This window comes from Camellia sinensis, chromosome 1 (assembly GCF_055761805.1).
Source record: "Camellia sinensis isolate YWXY chromosome 1, ASM5576180v1, whole genome shotgun sequence".
Classification (NCBI taxonomy): domain Eukaryota; kingdom Viridiplantae; phylum Streptophyta; class Magnoliopsida; order Ericales; family Theaceae; genus Camellia; species Camellia sinensis.
This window is the reverse complement of record NC_138961.1, coordinates 228,056,335-228,078,655: the sequence shown is the minus strand read 5'-3', so window position 1 is coordinate 228,078,655 and position 22,321 is coordinate 228,056,335. Positions and strand designations below refer to the sequence as shown.

Here is a 22,321-nt window from a genome sequence, read left to right as displayed (position 1 = left end):
CTTTTTAACTAAAAAGGTAAGTCCCCAAACGGGACTAAGTATGTGCATAAATAGATTATAGGGCGCACCACACACGTGTGTACGATGTATAAGCATGGGGATTTTGATATGGTCGATCTAAGGTTTGTTTGTTTATCGTGGAATGGTTGGATTGACACGTGGACAAAAGCTAATCATAGGGAGGGCACGTCAGAGCCGGGTCAAAGCTGAGGAGACGCTGACTTGGGGAAGGGAAAGTGGTAAGCTCTTAGTAACAAAAATGTTAGAGATCCTAAAAATTTTATTAAAAATTTTATCAAATGTGGGATTCATATGGGATCTAGTCCCACATCCATGTAAGACATTTGATAAAATTTTTAATAGAATATTTGAGATCTCTAGCATTACCCCCGAGTAAAGATCACCTCCTCTTGGAGAAGTTAATGATTGGTCATGCGGCACCGTTTAATCGTATTATAATTATAGAGAACTAACGTAATACCCGTGCGATGTACGGTAATAAAATAATTAATAAGTAATTTTAAAATTAAAATTAAACAGTAAACAAATAAAATTAATTAAATTTTAATTATTTTTTATCATAATTTCGCTTTTTTTTTCTCTCTCCTATTATTAATGTTATGTTTTAAGTTCTAAATAATAATAACATGAATAATAATGTAATTAGTAAAAATTAAACAAAAATTATGGTAAACTATAAAATTACACTTTTTAATTTCTATTTTTTAGAATAAAAATTACACCTATGATAAAATATAAATACATTATTATTTTTTAAGGGTTTCATAATTTTAATTTGCCATATATTAGATGATATCGTAAACTATGTAAAACTTAATAATCATTATTATTATTATTTACTAATTATATTTCTTTAGTATGCCATATAATAGTAATAGTAATAATAATTTTTTTTGAAACTCAACCTAGCGAAATTTGTTTAAATCAAAAAATTGAATAAAAAAATGAAAATGACAAATAATGAATTATTAGTAACCCTTATCCTCTCTTTTTTTTTTTTTTTTTTTCTAAAATCAACATTTACCTATCAAGTAAAACTTTTAAATTTTCTTACAATCGCTAGTTCTGGCATCTCACATTGATCCTTTTCTTATTATTCTCTCTCACCTAACTTTGCTTAATGGATTTTCACAACACGGGTGTAATTTTTTAAAATTATTTTATAAACCATAATACTCGTGCTATGCACGGGTTTAAATCAATAATTTTGAAATTAAATAATAACATAAAATTTATTTATAAGAAATAAACAAACTATGGTAGAATGTATTTTTAAGAAAGTGCAATAAAATTACAAAACTTATTTTTACAATGAAATATAAATGCATTTTGTCTTATAAGTTTTGCAATTTTGTGTCAGAGATAGCCTAATCATATAATAAATTAAGCGGTAACCCGTGCGATGCACGGAAAAATAGATTATTTATATTTTATGTGATAAATAAATCATCTTAATCTTAAATTATATCTTAATAGCGACAAACCATGATATTAAGCCATCTGGGTAGATGTTAACAATAATTAATCCACAAAATTTCACAATAAAATTTGATATGCATAAGAAATTATTAATTATAAAAACTATTGAGAATAATAGTATCATAATCACTTAATAACATAAATAACCTTTTTTTTATCAGCAAAAAGAAATATTTATTGATGCAACAAACACAGTATAAAATATTACATCAATAAGGAGAGCTTGGAGCTAAACAGAAGCTCCCAGCGCCAGTTGGTGAGGAACCAACAACAGAAAGCAAGAAAAAAGACAAACAGATAGAGAGCTAGACTACGTCTTCGAACTAAGAGACCAAACAAATGACTATCCAGCAAGGAAGCAGAATTCAACCAGCAGGCCAAATCCCAAACAGTTCAGCCCAAAAACCACCTAAATACCTCATGATCTGTACAATAAAGCATCCTTCCCATAAATAAACAATCCTCCATAGCAGACCAAAAACCTCCCACACTACCTATCAAATCCCAACACTACACACCTGCAACCTACAACACAGCAACAGAACAACATAAAGCATAACAGCATACACCAATCCACCGCAACATAGCAAAACACCAGTACAGTATAGCTTAACAGCACACAATCTGAGTAATACACCATACCAGCCCAGCATACAACATACACCCAAGCAGCAAAATAGCAAAACAGTAGTATACCAAGTAGCAAAATAGCAAAACACCAGTACAACATGCACCAATCCTCAAAGCATAACAGCATACAATCTGGGTAATACACCATACCAGCCTAGCAAACCTCTCAAGCCCCACCAAAAAAACAGTAGTGCAACATACACCCAGCAACAAAGCCTAACAGCACACCACAGATCAGTACACCAAACCAACACACCCTCCCCTCACTTGCCTCAGATTAAGCACAAAATCCTGAACTGAAAAATTAAACTCACTGAAAGCTAGCTTTAACCAAAATGCAATCCTATATTTAATTAAGTCACAAAGGTCCTTCGCATTTGGAATAGTTTTTTCTGAATACACAATCATTCCTGCACTTCCACAAAAACTGGGGGTGATCAACTCTAGTGCTTCCATTGCTTGCGTGTTTTGTGGCAGTGATACTGAATCAGTGACTCATGTCTTAATTTGGTGTCCTTTGGTGTGGAGGGTTTGGGCTGAAATGTTGGGTTGGTGGGATATCCAAACTGCTATTCCAGGATCTGTGGAGTGTTTACTGTTATGGTGGGCAGGGGAGAAGTTAAAGAAGAAAGAAAGGAAGATCTGGAGGGTAATTCCATTGGCTGTGATGTGGTAAACACCAAATTAATAACATAAATAACTTGTATCAAACTAAACAAAACATTAAAAGAGAGAAATTCTATAAACTTATAAAAGTTATCATAAATTTACTTGGACTTTTAAATCAGTGGTGTATATTATTATTGTGGGATTAAATTATGAATATCAACTTTTAATTATAATTTATAAGTAGTTTTTTAAAAATTTTAATTTAAGTTTGTTGCCTTGTTTATAAAAAGAACTTCTCAAACAAATCATTAATTGAATATATTAGCAACTCTCTATCTTTGATTTCCTCTATCAATGACACACGCATATCATATCAAAGTATAAATCCTTCTCTATAGTTTGAAGAATACTTGCATAGATCCAACGTCATTTTAAAAAAATTAATCAAGATAAGAATTTAATAGTATTACAAAAATTATTTAAGAGAATAGTTTTAATCTATTTTATTTATGAAAAAAAATGATGAAAAATTATTTGAATTGTACTTGAAGAAATATAACAAATGATAGTTTTAATCATTATATACCAAAAAAAAAAATTATATCTGTGGAAAAAAATGGTCGAATACAAATAAAATCATGGACATTGAATTAAATCATATGGGCTCTAAATTGATAGTATAATATAACAAATCAACTAAAATAACATAGAGATATTAACAAACATGTACTACTTCCTTATTATCTTTGTATTATATTCATTAATTTCATATATTAAATGAAAGTTTTATTCGTCTTGATAAGGACCAAGAAAACAAATTTGATAAGAAATTGATTCTAAACTTAATTATTGAAAAAACAAAAATTTCAAAGATAGAATTTAGAGATGGGATTGGAGAAATACTATAACGAATGACAGCCTTAAAAAAAAAATGATCTACTGCAATTTATTTTTAATAACTAATAGAAAGAATATCAAATTATTATCTTTTATAAATATAGTGAAGAAAATTAATTTTGTGAGATTTTTGTGCTGCCTTTTCCCATGTAGCCTTTATTATTTCATTATTAATACTCTTCTCATTTAGAGCGAACCAATTTCATTATTAATACTTTTCTCATTCAGAGTCAATAATTTTTTTTTTAATCTTCATCACTTGGTAGATAATAACGAATAATAAAAATTATCAAAAGAAGGTTAAGAATTCAATAGGAGATAAGAAGTTATAGATAAGGACATTTCATAAGATAAAAAATTTAAAATAAAAAAAGATAATATGTGATAGGAGAAAAAAAAATGAGAAAATGAAAATAAAGATTTAGATACATATGTTTTTGATAGATCTATAGATTAACAAATCATATCTTTATCTAAATGTTATTGTTTTACTTTTTTTATAAATCAATTATTTAATCTTTATCTTTATTTGTAGGCCACGAAATTAATTTTTATAAATTATTTATCAATTTTCATATGTTTATTTATCTATAAGTCATGAAATTATTTTTTTAAATAATTTTTTAATTTTTATCTTTATCTATAGGTCATGAAATAAATTTTCATAAATTATTTATGAATTTTTATATGTTTATCTATAATGAAATTAATTAAAGTACGAAATGAAGGGAAGAAAAAATGAGTAATTTTTTTTTAAAAAAAATTAATTATTTAATCTTTATCTTTATTTGTAGGCCATGAAATTAATTTTTATAAGTTATTTATCAACTTTTATTTGTTTATTTATAGGAAGAAATTTTAAATTATCTATAAGTTATGAAATTAATTTTTTAAAATTAATTGTTTAATTTTTATCTTTATCTGTAGACTATAAAATTAATTTTTAGTTTTTATATGTTTATCTATATGGAGAAATTTTAAAATTCAAATCTTTATCCATAAGCAATGAAATTAATTTTAATTATAATTAATCAAACAAATAGAAAATGAAGAAAAATAGAAATATGAAAGGCAGTCAAAGTAGGTTGCCACGTAGGAAAGAGAGAGTTTCAAAATTATGAGAATTTAGGAATAAATATTTGGAGATTTTTAACAAAACAACTACATTTAGTTATATATATAGTATAGATAGGGTCATTCATATACAAGTCTCATTTTGTGAACTTATAATCCATTAAATCCTAGATAAAATTATTTGCTCCTTCAAGTCCCATTAATTTTTAATAGACCAATTCACCCTTCTAACAAACTCCAGGCAAGCTGTCTCGATGTCGCCACCCCTCTCCCTTCCGTCCTCAAGTCCTACATCGATATCCTCGACGAAGCTCCATTATTGGAAATTCAGCTCCGCCATTAGAACCACTGCCTCCTTCCCCTACTCAGATATGCGATGTCGTCGTCGTCGTCGATGAAAATGAAGAACTCAAATTTGCAAGTGGCTCACGCGTGAGGTTGAGGTTGTTGTTGATTTGTCTCTGAACAGATCTACCTCTCTCCATCGTTGCCGATCTGCCTCGTCACCGCCTGAAATTCAACGTCTCTGGGAGGGTTGGGTGAAGAATTGCGTGGATTTGCGACTGTTGCTTATGAGAGTCCATCGGAAAATAAGGACTTAGAGCTGGCGTCGAAGGCTCGTCCGGAAGGCGATGAGTCCATTGATTGTGAAGTCTCGGTTTTCACTGAGTTCACAGATACCACTGCCATTAGAGAGAGAGAGAGAAAGAGAGAGAGATCTATGGTTTTTTTGAAATTGAGAACCTTCTCAGTTTATAATATGCTCAATTTTAATCATGAAAAAAATTGAGAAATTTCTCAAAATTGATAATTATAAATTTCTTAGTTTTGATAATATTCTTAGTTCATACTAGAAAAAAATTGAGAAATTTTTTAGTTTTGATAATTATGAATTGAAAACATTCTCAGTTTTGAAATTGAGAATATTCCCAGTTTTGGGATTAAAGGACAAAACGTCTTTTTACCTATGAATGGAACTTATTGGTTCAAAATTTTTTTGACAAGACCTAAGCTACCACCAAATATGTAGATAAGACTTTTTGGTAATTAATCCTAAATTATATTTGTCAACTTATTAACTACCCATTGTCTATTTTGTAAAAGTTAAAAAATATGTCCACTTAGGCATAACATTATACTTTCTCCTATGCCATAATTCACAAATACAAAAGAATAAGAGTTGGCTTGAGGATTTATAGTTATGATAGATATTAAAACTGACATAATCTAATTGACTCAACATTTATCTCAATTTCTCCATGACCTAGTAATTAGAGAATTGTCTTAATTTATGCCTAAACATGAACTACTTAACTCATTTATTTATTAAATTAGTGAATAAATATATATTAGTATTTTTTATAATAAAATAATAAATATGTATATGTTTATGCATAGTTATTAAAAAAATTAAAACTTTGATAAAATTTTATATTTATATTTAAAATTATTGAGAATTTATAGTTGTGGTAGACACTAAAAGTGACATAATTTAATTGATTCAACATTTATCTCCACTTGGCCTTGATCTAATTATTAGAGAATTGTCTTAATCTATAGCTAAGTACGAACCACTTAACTCATTTATTTATTAAATTGATGAACAAATATATGTTAGTATATTTTTTAATAATAAAATATGTAAGAGTTGGCTTAAGAATTTATAGTTATGCTAGACTCTAACAGTGACACAATTTAATTGACTCAACATTTATCTTAACTTGGCCATGATCTAATCATTAGATAATTGTCTTACTTTATACCCTAACATGAACCACTTAATTCATTTATTTATTAAATTGGTACATAAATATATGTTATTATTTTTTATAATAAAATAATAAATATGTACATATTTATGCGTAGTTATTAAAAAAAATTAAAAATTTGATAAACTTTTATATTTATATTTAAAATTATTGAGGATTTATAATTGTGCTAGAAACTAAAAGTGACATAATTTAATTGACTCGACATTTATCTCAAACTTGGCCATGACCTAATTATTGAAAAATTGTCTTAGTTTATGTCTAAGTATGAACCAATTAACTCATTTATTTTTTAAATTGGTGAATATATATATATATATATATATTAGTATTTTTTACAAAAAAACATATAAGAGTTTGTTTGAGGATTTATAGTTGTTCTAGACATTAAAAGTGACATAATATAATTGAGTCAACATTTATCTCAACTTGACCGTGACTTATTAGAGAATTGTCTTAGTCTATGACTAAACATAAACCACTTAACTCATTTATTTATTAAATTGATAAATAAATATAAGTTAGTATTTTTTATAATAAAATAATAAGTATGTACATGTTTATGCATAGTCATTAAAAAAAATAAAAATTTTGATAAAATTTTATATTTATATAATTTTAATTATTGAGAATTTATAATTGTGTTAGACACTAAAAGTGATATAATCTAATTGACTCAACATTTATCTCAATTTGGCCATGATCTAATTATTAGAGAATTGTCTTACTCTATGCCTAAATATGAAGCACTTAACTCATTTATATATTAAATTGGTAAATAAATATATGTTAGTTATTTTAAAAATAAAATATATAAGAATTGACTTGAGAATTTATAGTTATGTTAGACACTAAAAAGGGCATAATTAATCTAATTGACTTAACATTTATCTCAGTTTGGTCATAACCTAATCATTAGAGAATTTTCTTAATTTATGCCTAAACATGAACCACTTAACTCATTTATTTATTAAATTGGTGAATAAATATATATTAGTATTTTTTATAATAAAATAATAAATATGTATATGTTTATTCATAGTTATTAAAAAAAATTAAAACTTGATAAAATTTTATATTTATATTTAAAATTATTCAGTATTTATGGATGTGGTAGACACTAAAAGTGACTTAATTTAATTAACTCAACATTTATCTTAACTTGGCCTTGATATAATTATTAGAAAATTGTCTTAATCTATACTTAAGTATGAACTACTTAACTTATTTATTTATTAAATTGGTGAATAAATATATGTTAGTATTTTTTTATAATAAAATATGTAAGAATTGACTTAAGGATTTATAGTTGTGCTAAACTCTTACAGTGACACAATCTAATTAACTCAACATTTATCTCAACTTCGCCATGACCTAACCTAATCATTAGATAATTGTCTTAGTCTATACCTACACATGAACTACTTAACTCATTTATTTATTAAATTGGTACATAAATATATATTAGTATTGATTATAATAAAATAATAACTATGTACATGTTTATGCATAGTTATTGAAAAAATTTAAACTTTGATAAAACTTTATATTTAGATTTAAAATTATTGAAGATTTATAGTTGTGCTAAACACTAAAAGTGACATAATTTAATTGACTCAACATTTATCTCAACTTGGCCATGACCTAATTATTAGAGAATTATCTTAATCTATACTAAACATGAACGACTTAACTCATTTATTTATTAAATTATTAAATATATATATATATATATATTATTTTTTATAATAAAATATATAAGAGTTTGCTTAAAGATTTATAATTGTGCTAGCTCTATAACAAAAAAGGGTTTTTACACCACGCAATGCACGCCGTAAAAATCCTTCTACGACATGTAGCTCGCGTCATATTATGACCAGTCATGGAAAGTCGTTCACTTTTAACGGCATGCTTCGTACGCCGTTAAAAACTATTTAACGACAGATTTTGTGCGTCGTCGTTACTTTTTCTATGACATGCTATAATATGCTATTAAAAACTATTTAAAGGCAGATTTTGTGTGTCGTTACTTTTTCTATGCCTACTTTTGCACGCCGTTAATTGGCAAGACAAATAATGACGCTGATTGCGCGCCGTAAAATATGTAATACAATGTCTAATTATGCCTGCCGTAGAATATGCAATTTTTTTTTAATTTTTAAATTCAGCATGTTACAATCTAACAAATATTACAAACAAGTATCACAAAACATCAATCAACCACAAAAATATTGTTTGAAACATCAAAAAGAAACTATATCCATAAATTATAAACATTCAACAATTGTCTATACATTCCAAACATTTGAAACTATATCCTTAAATTCTAAATTGTGCAAAAAGTTTAAACCATCCAAAACTATGCATATCTAACTTTCTAAACATATCGACAATTATTAATAGATTATCTAAAACTATCAACAACAGTTCCTATAGCAGTTGTAGCTGCAGCTATAGCAAATCAACTTGCTCCTATCATAGGGGCGAGGGTACCCAATGTATGTGTTAAGGCACCTAAACCCGCAACAATAGTTGGAGCAACTAACCCTGTTGCATTTCTTGTCCGCATGGCAAAGGACACTTCACATAAGTACAAAAACTAACGAATCAGGGAGAAAAGTATTTCTTGAGATATTAAGAAATGATCAAGAAATTTTAAAACATCAACAAAACATTTCCAAAATTAATAAGATAATTTAATGGTTCCATAAAAGCAATGTCATAATGAAAAATAAGCAAAAATTCAAGATCTCAATAGTCTCAACGTATATGTAAATAAAATCCACATAAAGCAAAACCTTTTTTTTTCATACCTCTAATGAAGTTGCCTTTAATGAAATTGCCTCTTTTGTTGCAATTTTTCTAGAGGGAAATGAGTAGGAATCTGCAAACAAACCATTAAGTTTGTATAGGAAAATATAGTTTGGTACTAAAATTTAGGCCATAAGAAGCTCAAGAGAAAAATTAAATTTAAAAAGAGGAAGAAGTGGAATTAATCTACTTCAATGCAACACCTACTTAGGACTTGCATAATTATCTTAAAGGATCTCCATGTAAGAGGTTTAGATTTATATAGGTCTTATCCATTACCATTGTAAGTTCCAAAATAAAGAGTCCAAGTCAAATTAGAGTCTATATTATTTACAAGTTTAAAAAGAAACTTTCAATCCATTATAGAAGAAATTTAGATAAGTTTTAGTAGCTTGAGGCGCTTTTTGGGACAATGTGATGTAATTCTACCTGAGTACTTAGTAGCAAATACATCAGATAAAGAACTATAGAAACTATAGCAAATACATGAGATTATTATTTGTAGCTTATCTACAGATCAGTTGGTAAGAAAAATATCAACAAATACGCCACGAGAGAAGCAAACATGTTTTATTATTTTATTTATTTTTTTACAAAAAAACATGTTATGTTGAATGAATGTGTAATGAATAAGAACAATAATAACAATAATTAAAGAAATGAAGATAAGAAGAAATGTTCTAGATTATTTTTTAGGTATCATGGTTCATACAATGTGGAATGCGCAAGACATGCACAGGCATCAAGTAAATCCAGCTTACACAGACATCAATGACATGGCGAGATTAAAGCTTACAGGTATTAGCTTGTGTGGAAATTGAATACCATCAGTGCCTATGAATGCTCCTCCATTAATCCTCTCATCTTGTAGTGCTTCCCCTGCAACCATAAGATACCAAAGCTAATGATACTCTAACAAGGCAACCTAGATAAAATCGGGAAAATAAATCCTAAAAACAATACATATTTATAATATAAATGAATATTTTTTGGCGAGAAATCTATACCCGAAAAAAAAAAAAAAAAATTGTTCATTTACCCTTTTCTTGACGTGTAAAAAGCTGCAAATGTTTATAAATGATTCAAGACATAGTTTTATGGTTGAGAATTGAGATGGATTAATACTATCATTGTAGATTTTTCCTTAGGAAACATTTTTTATCAACTATTTTAAAAACCCACTTATTAGGCATCAGCATCTCATATAAAATCTCAATAATCAAGCATGTCAAGTACAGGAATTAACAGTAGTACATGGAAAAGAAGTTCATCAACTAACCTGTAGTTCTTGTAGATCTCGGGTGCAATTAAAAGGAACTGAACATCTCTAATACTCATATTACCGATTGTCTTTCTTCCACCACTTTCAACCACTGGTACCTCCACCAACTCCCTTTTATCTCATCAATTTAAATGCCTGCAAAACTGTTTCATCCTCATAGACCTGCAAAACAAGATGAAACCATTGAAGGAAATTACTAAATCACAAAACATAGAGCCAAAACTGCGTTTTTTTTTTTCTTTTTTTTTTAAGGTAAGTAAGTTATAAATTAAAAACAATAACATATACAGGTTTACAAGAGGCATCCCTCAGGCACCACAGAACTAACAACAGACACAGAGAAAAAAACAAAAGGCTCTTTAGCCAGACAACATTGTCATCAAACAAACATAAACTGACACAAAAGACGCAAAAAAGAAAGAAAAACAACACAAAAAAATGCAAACTAAGTCCATTAGGATCAGCAAAAAACAGAGCCCAATAAAAAAACTAGCCCAATTTGCTGCACCAACCAAGCAGATCAGCCACCTCTTACTGGCTGGAAGACAACAACAAACAGTAACAAAACAAAGGCTGGGCAGCATACAGTTCAGAAATACAAGAAGAAAGCAACTGCAGACAGCACCAGAGCATGCACTATAACGAAAACAACACTGCTACAGGGAAGGAAATATAGTAGCAACATCATGGCAGCATGAATCACAGACACAGCTAAGACCACAGTTAGCAGACAGCAGACAGCAGACAGCAGACAATAGGCAGCAGCACCAGCAAAGCCACACAAGTGGAGCCACAGACTCAACAACCAGCAGAGAACCATATACACCCATCCATGGGCAGTATCTACACATGAACTACACAAATTTCAACTCAACAGTAGCAATTCAGCATATACCACAGCCAGCAGAACAACAACCAATAGAAACATAGTCCATCCCAGCAAGCTTCTGCCAAGACCAACCCCAGGACAAATGCAGATGTAAACTTGAACTACAACATATTATAGACCTATGGGGGGGTTGAATAGATACAATAACCTATGTGTAACAACTCAGCAAGGACACACTGACAAATATTCATTACAAACAGACAGCAAGACTGGGTAGAGTAGACCCACAGAAACAAATAGTCCTCAATCACTCAACCCTCAAGATGCAACACACAGCACTCCAAAAAAATTTATGAGGGCTAACCAATCACTCAACCCTCAACAAAAAAAAACTCCCTTACAATTAGGACCAGCTTGACAACCTGCAGAAAAGAATTAGATAAACTATATGGCTCACCATCACTCAACCCACAAAAACCTAGCTATAGAGCCTCACCATCTCAACCCTCCTCCCTACAAGAGACCAGCATTGACAACCTGCAAAGAAAATAATGAGCAAGATAACAGGATTATGGATATCTTACATTACACAAGACTCATATATAGGCTCTCAACACTCACTCTCAATAATCTCCATCGCAATACTAACTGTGGAGGCTCACAGTCACTCAACCCACAACATCCCTAAGTAAGTACCAGCAAAGTCCTGAATATAAAGGAGAAAATGAGGCAGCTCCAAAGGACTGATCCAGGAGACCTGCAAGAGGAAGATCCAAACACACAACAATATATATAGAGACACTGGAAGTAAGAGTACATACAACTCAAAGAGCATATGCCCTCAACACTATATGAGGAAGATGCCATGAGTCCATAAACCAATCATTATCCCCATCCTCCTTGAAGTTGTTAACAGATAAGAGCCTGCACCTAACCAGAGATTCAACTTTTCTCACAACCACATTAGCAGGAGTACCAACAGGTGAGAAGATCCTAGCATTTCTCTCCCGCCAGATACAGTAAATAGTACAAGTAAGCATTAATTTCTTAGTATTAGTGGACAAAGAATGACCAGAGAATTGCTCAGATAACCAGTCCACACAACTGCCCCAGTTCATAGCTTGCCAATGCATATTACATTTATGTAACGGAGGGGCCCAGCACACTAGAAGAAAAGGAACAATTGAAAAATAAACAGTTTAGCAGCACCAAACCATACAGCAGCAGTTTACCAGTAGCAGCAACAATACAGTAGCAGTAGCACCTCTTTATAAGCACCAAAACCAGTGAGCAAACAACAGCTGCAACTGCACCTCTCCGATGGGAACTAATTAAGAGCAACTAGAAATAGAAAGGAAGAAAACAGAACAACAAAACCAGCAGCAACTCAACTCCTCTGTGTCACAACTTTCTAACAAACTCATATATTTCTTTTCTTATATATGTCATAATGTAAAAACCATGATAAGTTTATTATTGATCAATAAAATAGCAATTTCACACACAATAAAATATAACTTGCTAGGGATAATAGCAGTAATCAAACCAGGACTCTAGTAAGAAAATTTAATTAAGGAGATAAGTAGTAGCATTTGCAAATAAATCACATACTTACGCTGAGCCAAAAGCCTAACCAGCAATGGAACAACCAAAAACTTGGAGTGCTAAAAACTAGTCATTAAATGCCTTTTATTTCCCAATGATGCACTTATTGTCTTTACGGATTCAAGGACATATCTAATCACCACAAGAAATTCAAAAAGCAGCACAAACTCACTTTAGGAGAAATTATTGTCATTCCTTAACACAAGCACAGATTCACTTACAACAAAAACAAAGAAAGAAGTCATTTTTATCCATAAAAAGGCAATTACTTATACATATCTTTGTTTCATTTCAAAAGGGGAGCTGGACAGGGGACAACTTCCATAAAACAAATCAATTATTCATAACATGTCATAGTAACCAAGACATCAATGAGAACAAGAGTAAGTCCAACTAATTGTGGAGAATGTGAAGAAGTATATCTAAAAGCACGATCTAATTACCTTAGTTCACCATATTCAATCAATTTTACACCATCAAATAGATACTGCTCGTCTTCTATATCATCTCTGAAATTACCAAGACATGGATGCAAAATTAAAACCGATAAAAAAACACATAAGACAAAATCTTTTTATGAAAGTTTTACAAGTTACTATCACTACTGTCTATATAAACACATCTACAAGTAGAACAGAAACTGAAACATAAAGAATATAAAACTAAGATGTGACATCCTATCATACCTAAGCTCCTTCAATTTCTTTTGCTCCATTTTCTTCAAATACTCTTGCCTTGAAACTTTCCTGAAACAAGAGAATGGAAGAAAAATAAGCATAGGCTTTGGTAGGTGACATAGACACACCACCTAAGAAGCACGGACACTTCTAAGAAGGTGACGTATCCGTGTCGTATCCGTGTCGGACACCGACACTCTTTGGATACTCTTTGGACACGTGTCCGATACTCTTCAAAACGTGTCCTATTTTTTAAATATTTTTAAAGACCCGGACACTCTTTGGACACTTGGAGGACACACGTGTCAATTGTTTAAACACATGTGTCTATTGATTATAGATATGTAAAACTAATTATAAGTTTGAACAAAACAATTTAAGATACAATAATAAAACAAAAACCATATAAATTTATAGGAAATAGTGCTATATTGCATTTTTTATTATCTTTGAATGATATATTCATATATATAACATATAATAAATATATAAAATTATATATTTCATGCGTGTCCTCCATGTGTCCTCCATGTGTCGTGTCCTGCATTTTTTTAAAATTAACGTGCCGGCGTGTCCGTGTCGTATTCGTGTCGTGTCACGTGTCCGTGTCCATGCTTCTTAGCACACCACCAAGTTCAAACAAATACAACAAAGAGGCAAAGAAGGGAATATTGCAAAAAAGGGTTTAGTCACATAGTATGTTAACATTATTGAGGTGGTGTGCCAGAGCAATCACATTAAAGAAAAAATCCAAATAGTTTATTTGCATTGTATATTGCACTGAAATCATAAAGAATGGAGAAGAGAATGAATTAGAGAGACTAGAAATCAACCCGCACATTCAATGTTTTCCACACAACGAATAAGAAAACAACCAAGAATTGCAAACCAAAGCATATTAATCAGCAAAAATGAGTACCTCGTCCTTACGAGAACCAGTTAAAGTACCACATCGATCTGCAAAAGAAGAAGAAAAAAAGACAGTTTACACTAATGATGTCCAATAAGAAAGTAAATTCACAAATGTATATATATAATCAAACAAATCAAAATCACTAATAACAAAACAAAATTAAACAAACATTGACAACAACAATAGATTTGATCAATTTCCTCACTATTAAAAACCCTAGAAATCAAGATATTTTATCAAATTCGTCACTGTCAAAAACCCTAGAAATCAAATCCTAGCATCATATACTAGCCGAAATCAAAGCGCATAGATAATTGACAAAGTATCTTTTTGTTTGGACCCTGCATCAGATATAAACTTCTCGGTAGTTGAATATACACAGATGAAACAATGGAAATATATCAGAACTCAAAAACGTAACCTTGCTTAGTGCAAGTGTAAAGCAGTTTTTTGCTGAAGGTAGGTCTCCTTTTTTCCAAATGCAGTTAGCAGAGCCAAGCATCTGCCAGAGATGGATTCAACTTCACCTGGAATAACATCAGCCAATTTCAAAACGTAACCCTCAGCCTGAGCAGTGCAGCACATAAAACAATCAGGATTGAAACTTTTTTTTTTTTTTTTTTTTTTTTTTTTTTTTTTTTTTTCTGACTTACAGCTTTTGAAAGGTGGTCTTCTGCTTCTTTTTTGTAATCAGGAAATACATCTAATATCTTTCCCCTCAAATATTCATGTGTTAGCTGTCGTGTTTGTTATTGGTTTTGCTTATTGTTTTTTTTTTGGTTTTTTTTTTTTTTTGGGTGTGGGTATATTGTTCCAGAAACAAAATGGTAATTAGAAGGAGAAAGTTCTGCGAAATTGTAATGTTTGACGTCACTGCGAAATCTCAGTTCTAATCTGTTAAATTTTATCATGATATAGTGACTCCGTAACAATTACTAGTCTAAAACCCCGTTTCTTCGTTGCCCATTCATCAATTTCAATTTGAACTTCAACTTCATTTTCATTTTCATTTTCATTTTATAGTTGGTCGAAGCCTTGAATGAGTGATCATTGTGTGAGTCTATATATTTAGGCCATGTTTGTTTGGATGGACATGAGCTTGGGATTGGACTAATAGTCCAATAAAATTATTAATCCGATATTTGGTTAAACAATTGAAGTACGGACTAATTATTTTAAACTTAACTATTAGTTAAGATAGGATACATAATCTAACGGATTCGTAATCCTAGGACTATTAGTCATGGGAATGCTAATCCAGTCCGCCCAAACAAACATGGCCTTAATATACACACATAGATACATATACAGACAGAGAGAGAGAGATGCATATATGGCCATCGATGAAGGTCGGGGAATCGTTCAAGGTAGCATACCTGGAGAAACTGGAGTTGAACCTCCACAGAGTAACTCTGACTCTTCTTCGAGGTCTGACTCTTCTTCGACTCGATCTCCCACCCGAGCGACGACTCGTCAGAGTAACTTTGAACTCAACTCGGCCCGACTCAATCTCGTTCGCAAATCTGAGAGAGAGAAAGAGAGATGCCCCAAATGAGATGTGTTTAGGGAAAATCTGAGAGAAGAGAAGAGAAGAGAAAAGTACGAGTGTGTATTAGGGTGATATAGCCGTATGTCAAAATCGATCGAACGGTATTGATTCGTTTTATTTTAGACGAATGCGTAACGATGAGTGGAAGGATAATTACGGATTGATTTTTTTCAATTTATTAATTTGACGGACGGATAGTGGATTTGAGATTCTTTTGACTGTAACCGAACCGTTAAACTGCAAGCATTCTTAATAATTTATAAGACTTTGTATTTTCAGTTTGTTTAAATATTCTGTTTGTGTTTTTAATTAAAAAAGAGTTTAAATATTCTGCTGAAAAAAAGTTTTCAACTTGAATTTTTTTTTTTGAATTGAAAAAAAGAAACGTATTATTTATCTATATTTTTTGGTTTTTAAATCTATCTCTAAAAATAATAAATAGAAAATATGATATATGCTGGTTGGTTTTTGTTTTCAAAAACAGATATAGATATGACAATACAGAGACATACAATCTCTACTACTACTCTGTTCATGATTTTGGTAGTTTGAATTATTTTTATATTTTAAGAACCACAAATTGTAATACATTATGTGGATGAAACATGCTGTGATTGTAGTATGTGGATAAAGTATGCAGTGATTGTGATATTCTAAAGTTTCTAACTTTCTTGTTTTGGATGAGGTATGCAATGATTATAATATTTTTTTAAGTTATTGACTGTAATACTTTTTTCTTCTTTTTTTGAGGAAGTGCACAAGTTGAATTATGTTGAAAATTTATAAATTTTAAACCGCCAAATCGATTCCCATCCATTCGCCAAACCGCCAAACCGCTCAATCCACATCCGCCGGATTGGCGGACGGATGCGAATTGATTTTCTCCAATCCGTCAATCTGGCGGACGGATGGCGGATTGGAGGTTCCGTGGCCGCAATCGACCCGCACCCATCCCTAGTGTGTACCGTTCCTTATCTCCTTCCCTGTGCCCGACGCTATTAAGTGGAGTTGTATTGGCGATGGATGCCCTTTGAACCATTGTCGGATGATTAGAATCTATTAGAAGCCCAATGTATATATTTTTTTCCTAATTTGTTTTTTGTTTTTTGTTTTTTTGGTGTATTGGCGGCGCTTCTTTGTTTTTGATCATACAATTTATGACATACATTGTCTGTCGTAAAAATTGTAATACTTTTAATGACAGACATTGTGTGCGTCGTAAAAAAGAAATACTTTTAATGACCGGCATTGTGTGCGCCGTGAAAAGTATTCACTTTTCACAGTTGGCGTATGTGCGTCGTGCATAATTGATGTATTAACGTCATGCCATATGCACGTCGTAGAAAGTTTTATTATTTACAACGTTCATTGCAAGTCGTAAAAAAATCATCGTTATTATCATTCATGGCCTACGCAATAGACATGCCATAGTTGGAAAAGTATTTACGACGTGCAAAAAAAACAAGTCGTAAAAGTGAGAAACTATGACGTGCATTTATTGTATGCCGTTGATGTGGTGCCGTAAAAAGTCAGTTTTGTTGTAGTGTAGACAGTAAAAGTGAAATAATCTAATTGACTCAATATTTATTTCAACTTGGCCGTGACTTAATCATTAGAGAATTATCTTAATTTATGACTAAACATGAACCACTTAACTCATATATTTATTAAATTGGTGAATAAATATATGTTAGTATTTTTTATAATAAAATAATAAATATGTACACATTTATGCATAGTTATTAAAAAAATGAAAATTTGGATAAATTTTTTATTTATATTTAAAATTATTGAGGACTTATAATTAGACACTAAAAGTGACATAATTTAATTGACTTAACATTTATCTCAACTTGGCTCTGATTTAATTATTATAGAATTGTCTTACTATGCCTAAATATGAACTACTTAACTCGTTTATATATTAAATTGGTGAATAAATACATGTTAGTTATTTTTAAAATAAAATATATAAGAGTTGACTTTGAGGATTTTTAATTGTGTTTAGAGAGTAGAAGTGACATAATTAATCTAATTGACTCAACATTTATCTCAGTTTGGTCATGACCTAATCATTAGAGAATTATTTTAATCTATGCCTAAATATGACTGCTTAACTCATTTATTTATTAAATTGGTGAATAAATGTATTTTAGTATTTTTTATAATAAAATAATAAATATGTATGCAGAATTATTTAAAAAAATTAAAAATTTGATACAATTTTATATTTATATTTTAAATTATTATATGAATAGTCAAGTGTATTTATGTTTGAAAAAACTATTCAAGATCAACCTAAAATATGGGCATTGTTTCAACCATATTTTGTAACTGATTTAAAATTTTGATCGATTAATTAATAGAAATAATTGGTAATAATCAATTTAAATTTATTATTATATTATAATTTCTCAAGTTTTGAATATTATGAACTAATTTGAGGGATAACACTGGCATTAAATATTAAAAGTTGTTTAGATGTTAGATTAAGATCAATTTTTATGCCTACATTTAAATTCTTGGAGAATTATCTTCATTCATACCCAATTCACGGTCACTTAACCCACGTTTTTTTTCTTTAAAAATCGGTAAATATATTATGATTATTTTTCATAACAAAAATAAGAAAATGTATGTATATTAATTTATTTTTTGTAAAAAAATTATATATTTATATGAAAAATTATTAGACAAATAATTAAGTATATTTATGTATGAAAAAATTATATAATACTGGATCAACGTAAAATATAAATGTTGTTCAAGTTCTACCTTGGGCTCGATTTAAAAATTGATCAGTTAATTAGTTAAAACAGTTAATAATAATCAATTTAAGTTTATGTTTAATAATTTGTTAAGTTGTGATGGGTGTGAACATATACTGGATCAAATACTAAAAGTAGTGTAGAAATTGGATTTAGTTGATTTTTAGGCTATACATCCAATTTTAGATAATCATTTTGGTTCATGTCCAACCATCACATTGCCCACTTATTTATTTTTTAAAATGGTAAAAAATATGGTAAAAGTTTTTATAATCAAAATAAAAAAATATGAATATATATTTGGCATATTTATTAATATTTTAAAACTTCAATTAAGAAATTATATATTTATTCTTAAAATATGTCTAATATTAAATTATATTTACATCTGAAAGAATTATTTAAAATCAGATTAAGTTAGTTCATAGATTTTATTTTTAGTATAGAACTTGATCAAAGAAATGAAATCTCAAAACAGATCATAATTTTCAATTTAAATTTTATTAGATTTTTATTTAATACAAATTTTCACGTAAAATGTTTTAATATTTTAAAAATAATTAATTATTTGTGAAATGAAGTTACATTATAAAAAATACTTAAAAAATTGTCTTTTAATAGTGTAAAATCCATTAACTAAAGAATTAAATTGATGAGATATAGATTTTTTTTTTTTTTTTTTTTTTTGAAAACAAAATCAATGAATGTGGCTAATAGGAAGGGTGCTTATAATTATACACATTTAATTTCTTTTTACACCCATCACATGTATTAAAATATATATAATTTACGCATAAATATTAGTACATATGAGTGTACAAAATAAATCAAAAAAGAAAAAAAATGTACAAAAGAAATTAATGTGTGTAATTTAATCAAAATATTTTGAAGGTTGATAATTTTTATCATGGATTTTAAATATTTGAAAATAGTTATATATGGTATGAATAATATAGTAATATAGTAAGAAATAATTTTTTATTTTTTTAAAGGAAATAAAAATCATTAGGAGAAGATTAGGTTGGAAAGATATAGAATATATATATTGTTTCTTTTCTTTTGAAAACTATAAATTACGAAAATATTAATATTTTGAAAACTATTACTTTAACGGATTAACTAATACTATTTTTTTATTTAATAAATCCACAAATTCATTATGAAGTTTTGGAACTCTCACAATGCGTCTCACGAAAACCTCATTTTACTTATATAATATATAGATAGATAGATAAATTTAATAAAAATTTATATTTGTTTTAGATATTTTTTTAATACACAAATTATTTTTTTTAGATTTTTTATAAAAATAATTTAATAATCCCATCACTAACTATAATGTATGAGAAAAGTTAAAAAGTGCGGCAATATGCACGGGAGAAGTCAAAAAGACTTATGGATTAGGAGAAATCAATAAATATTGAGATTTTTTTTTTTTAAAATCAAAAAATTAAAAAATTAAGATTGAGATATTAAAACTCTCACAAAATTGATGGGTTAAAAATCTTCTTTTCCTTATATAATATATAGATAGGGTTAACAAAATTTTCTTAGTTGGTGTCCTCATCCACTTTTTTCCTCCTGCCAGCTACTTTTAGCAAGCCAAACATGGAGAAAATTATTATGTGTATAATTATGGAAATAAAAATATTTAAAATTCACAAATTTTTTTTTTTATAATAATTTGATTGTTGATTGATAATAATGTGATAAGATACATGTCAAATTTTATCATATACTTAATTATGTAGGACTTCTTTTACCACATCATTATAGGTAAATTTAAGGATCCAAAAAGTCTCTAAGGCCCCGTTTGTTTTGGGTGTAATGGATGGACTGAGATTAGGATGAAGGTGGGACTATTTAGTATTGTTTTTGTTTGTAGAGTTGGGGAAAGGGTTAGGATAGAGGAGGGGATTAAGATGGAGGTTGGAAGGGGGATTGGGATGGAAGAGGTGGAGGTGGTATTAGAAAAATAGTGAGGGGATTAGAAATTTTTTTATTTTTTACGTATTGAGAATTTTTTTTTGAACATTAATGTTTAATTTTTTTATATTTTTTATTTGTTTTATTATTTTATATAAAAATAATTTAACAATTCCTATACTAACAACTATTATCAAAACAAATATAATTTTACTTAATTCTCTCACTATCAATCCCCTCACTATTAATTCCTTCACTATGAATCTTCTCTATTCTACCTCTAAAAACAAACGGGACCTAACATTACTCTTAAGCTACGAACCCAGATTTATGGTGCCAGAATTGGCCCAAAATTAATTTGTATAATGGAGATCAAATTGTTGAAATATAGAGTCTATGAATGAAATGAATTTGAACTATTAATTATTATTTCTGGATAAATTTTTGAATACAAATTTAAGAATTTGTAGTCTCTCCTTATAATTATAGAAACCAGCTATATAAATTATTTTATTTTATTTTTTACAAATTGATATTACCTCTAATAAAAAAGTATTGAAATTTGATATTGATTTATTGAAATAAAATGATTGGAACAATTCCAATTGTCGCATTAATTTATCACATTATTTCAAAATTTATTTTTAATTACATGTCAGTTGTTGATTTGTTTAGCAATCAATTAAAATTCAATCTGTGACTAAATTTAAAAATGTATTATAGGGGTCTCTACCATTATTATTATTATTATTATTTTGTGAGAGAGTGTGAGAGGCTTCGAGGAAGAACAGATGAAAGAGAAAAGCAAAAGTGGGTTGCCATGCTAAGTAATGGACAGAAATGCAGAAAACTTAGTCCATGACCAGCCAGGTTCATTGTGGGCTCAACATATTTGTACCATGCAGCATGAATTGCTACTTGTACAAATATTATTTTAAAGTAAAAGAAGTAAGATTGATCAATTTCGGAGATCGATGAACGCCTACTTAAGAAAGTGAAAATAAAAATTATTATTATTATGTTTGGTTTGAGTTTTTTGGATTAAGTTTTTTGAAAATTAAGTTTTTTGATTTTCGTATTTTTTTATTTTTAGTGAATATTTTTAAAATTTAAATTTTTTTTTTTATTTTTTTAGATGCACCTTACTTAGATGTGTTTAAAAAGTAAAAAAATTGTGAAAAAAATATTTTAAAAAATTAAGAAATATATAAAAATACAAAAAATGTACTAAATTCTTGTATTTTTTTTTTATATTTTTGGTATTTAGTGAATTTTTAAAAGATTTTTTTTATAATTTTTTTTTACTCTTTAGGTGTATTAATGTTAGGTGTGTCTAAAAAGTAAAAAATTTGCATAAAATATTAAAAAAATTCAGTAAAAATAAAAAAATACAAAAAATAAGAGTGTAAAATTTTCTGAAAACTATTTTTAAAAAATAGAAACCAAGCAAAGTGAAGTCAGACATTCAAAGTAGAATGCACT

At 29.0% G+C, this 22,321-nt stretch overlaps 1 long non-coding RNA gene across 7 annotated transcripts; it reads right to left on the bottom strand.

Annotated features, from left to right (window-relative positions):
* Positions 1 to 4,835: 4,835 nt before the first annotated feature.
* Positions 4,836 to 16,201, bottom strand: LOC114321339 (uncharacterized). Of its 7 annotated transcripts, none has more exons than XR_014345565.1 (9): positions 15,973 to 16,200; positions 15,018 to 15,123; positions 14,603 to 14,640; positions 13,693 to 13,752; positions 13,450 to 13,515; positions 10,570 to 12,742; positions 10,087 to 10,169; positions 9,293 to 9,363; positions 4,836 to 5,375 (listed from the first exon to the last, which is right to left on the bottom strand). It is a non-coding gene; the product is annotated as an uncharacterized LOC114321339 (long non-coding RNA). The 7 variants fall into 7 exon arrangements; XR_014345568.1 differs by lacking the exon at positions 4,836 to 5,375 and adding an exon at positions 13,017 to 13,138 and having other exon boundaries at positions 9,049 to 9,363; positions 15,973 to 16,201; XR_014345570.1 differs by lacking the exon at positions 4,836 to 5,375 and having other exon boundaries at positions 9,049 to 9,363; positions 10,570 to 10,734; positions 11,859 to 12,742.
* Positions 16,202 to 22,321: the final 6,120 nt, after the last annotated feature.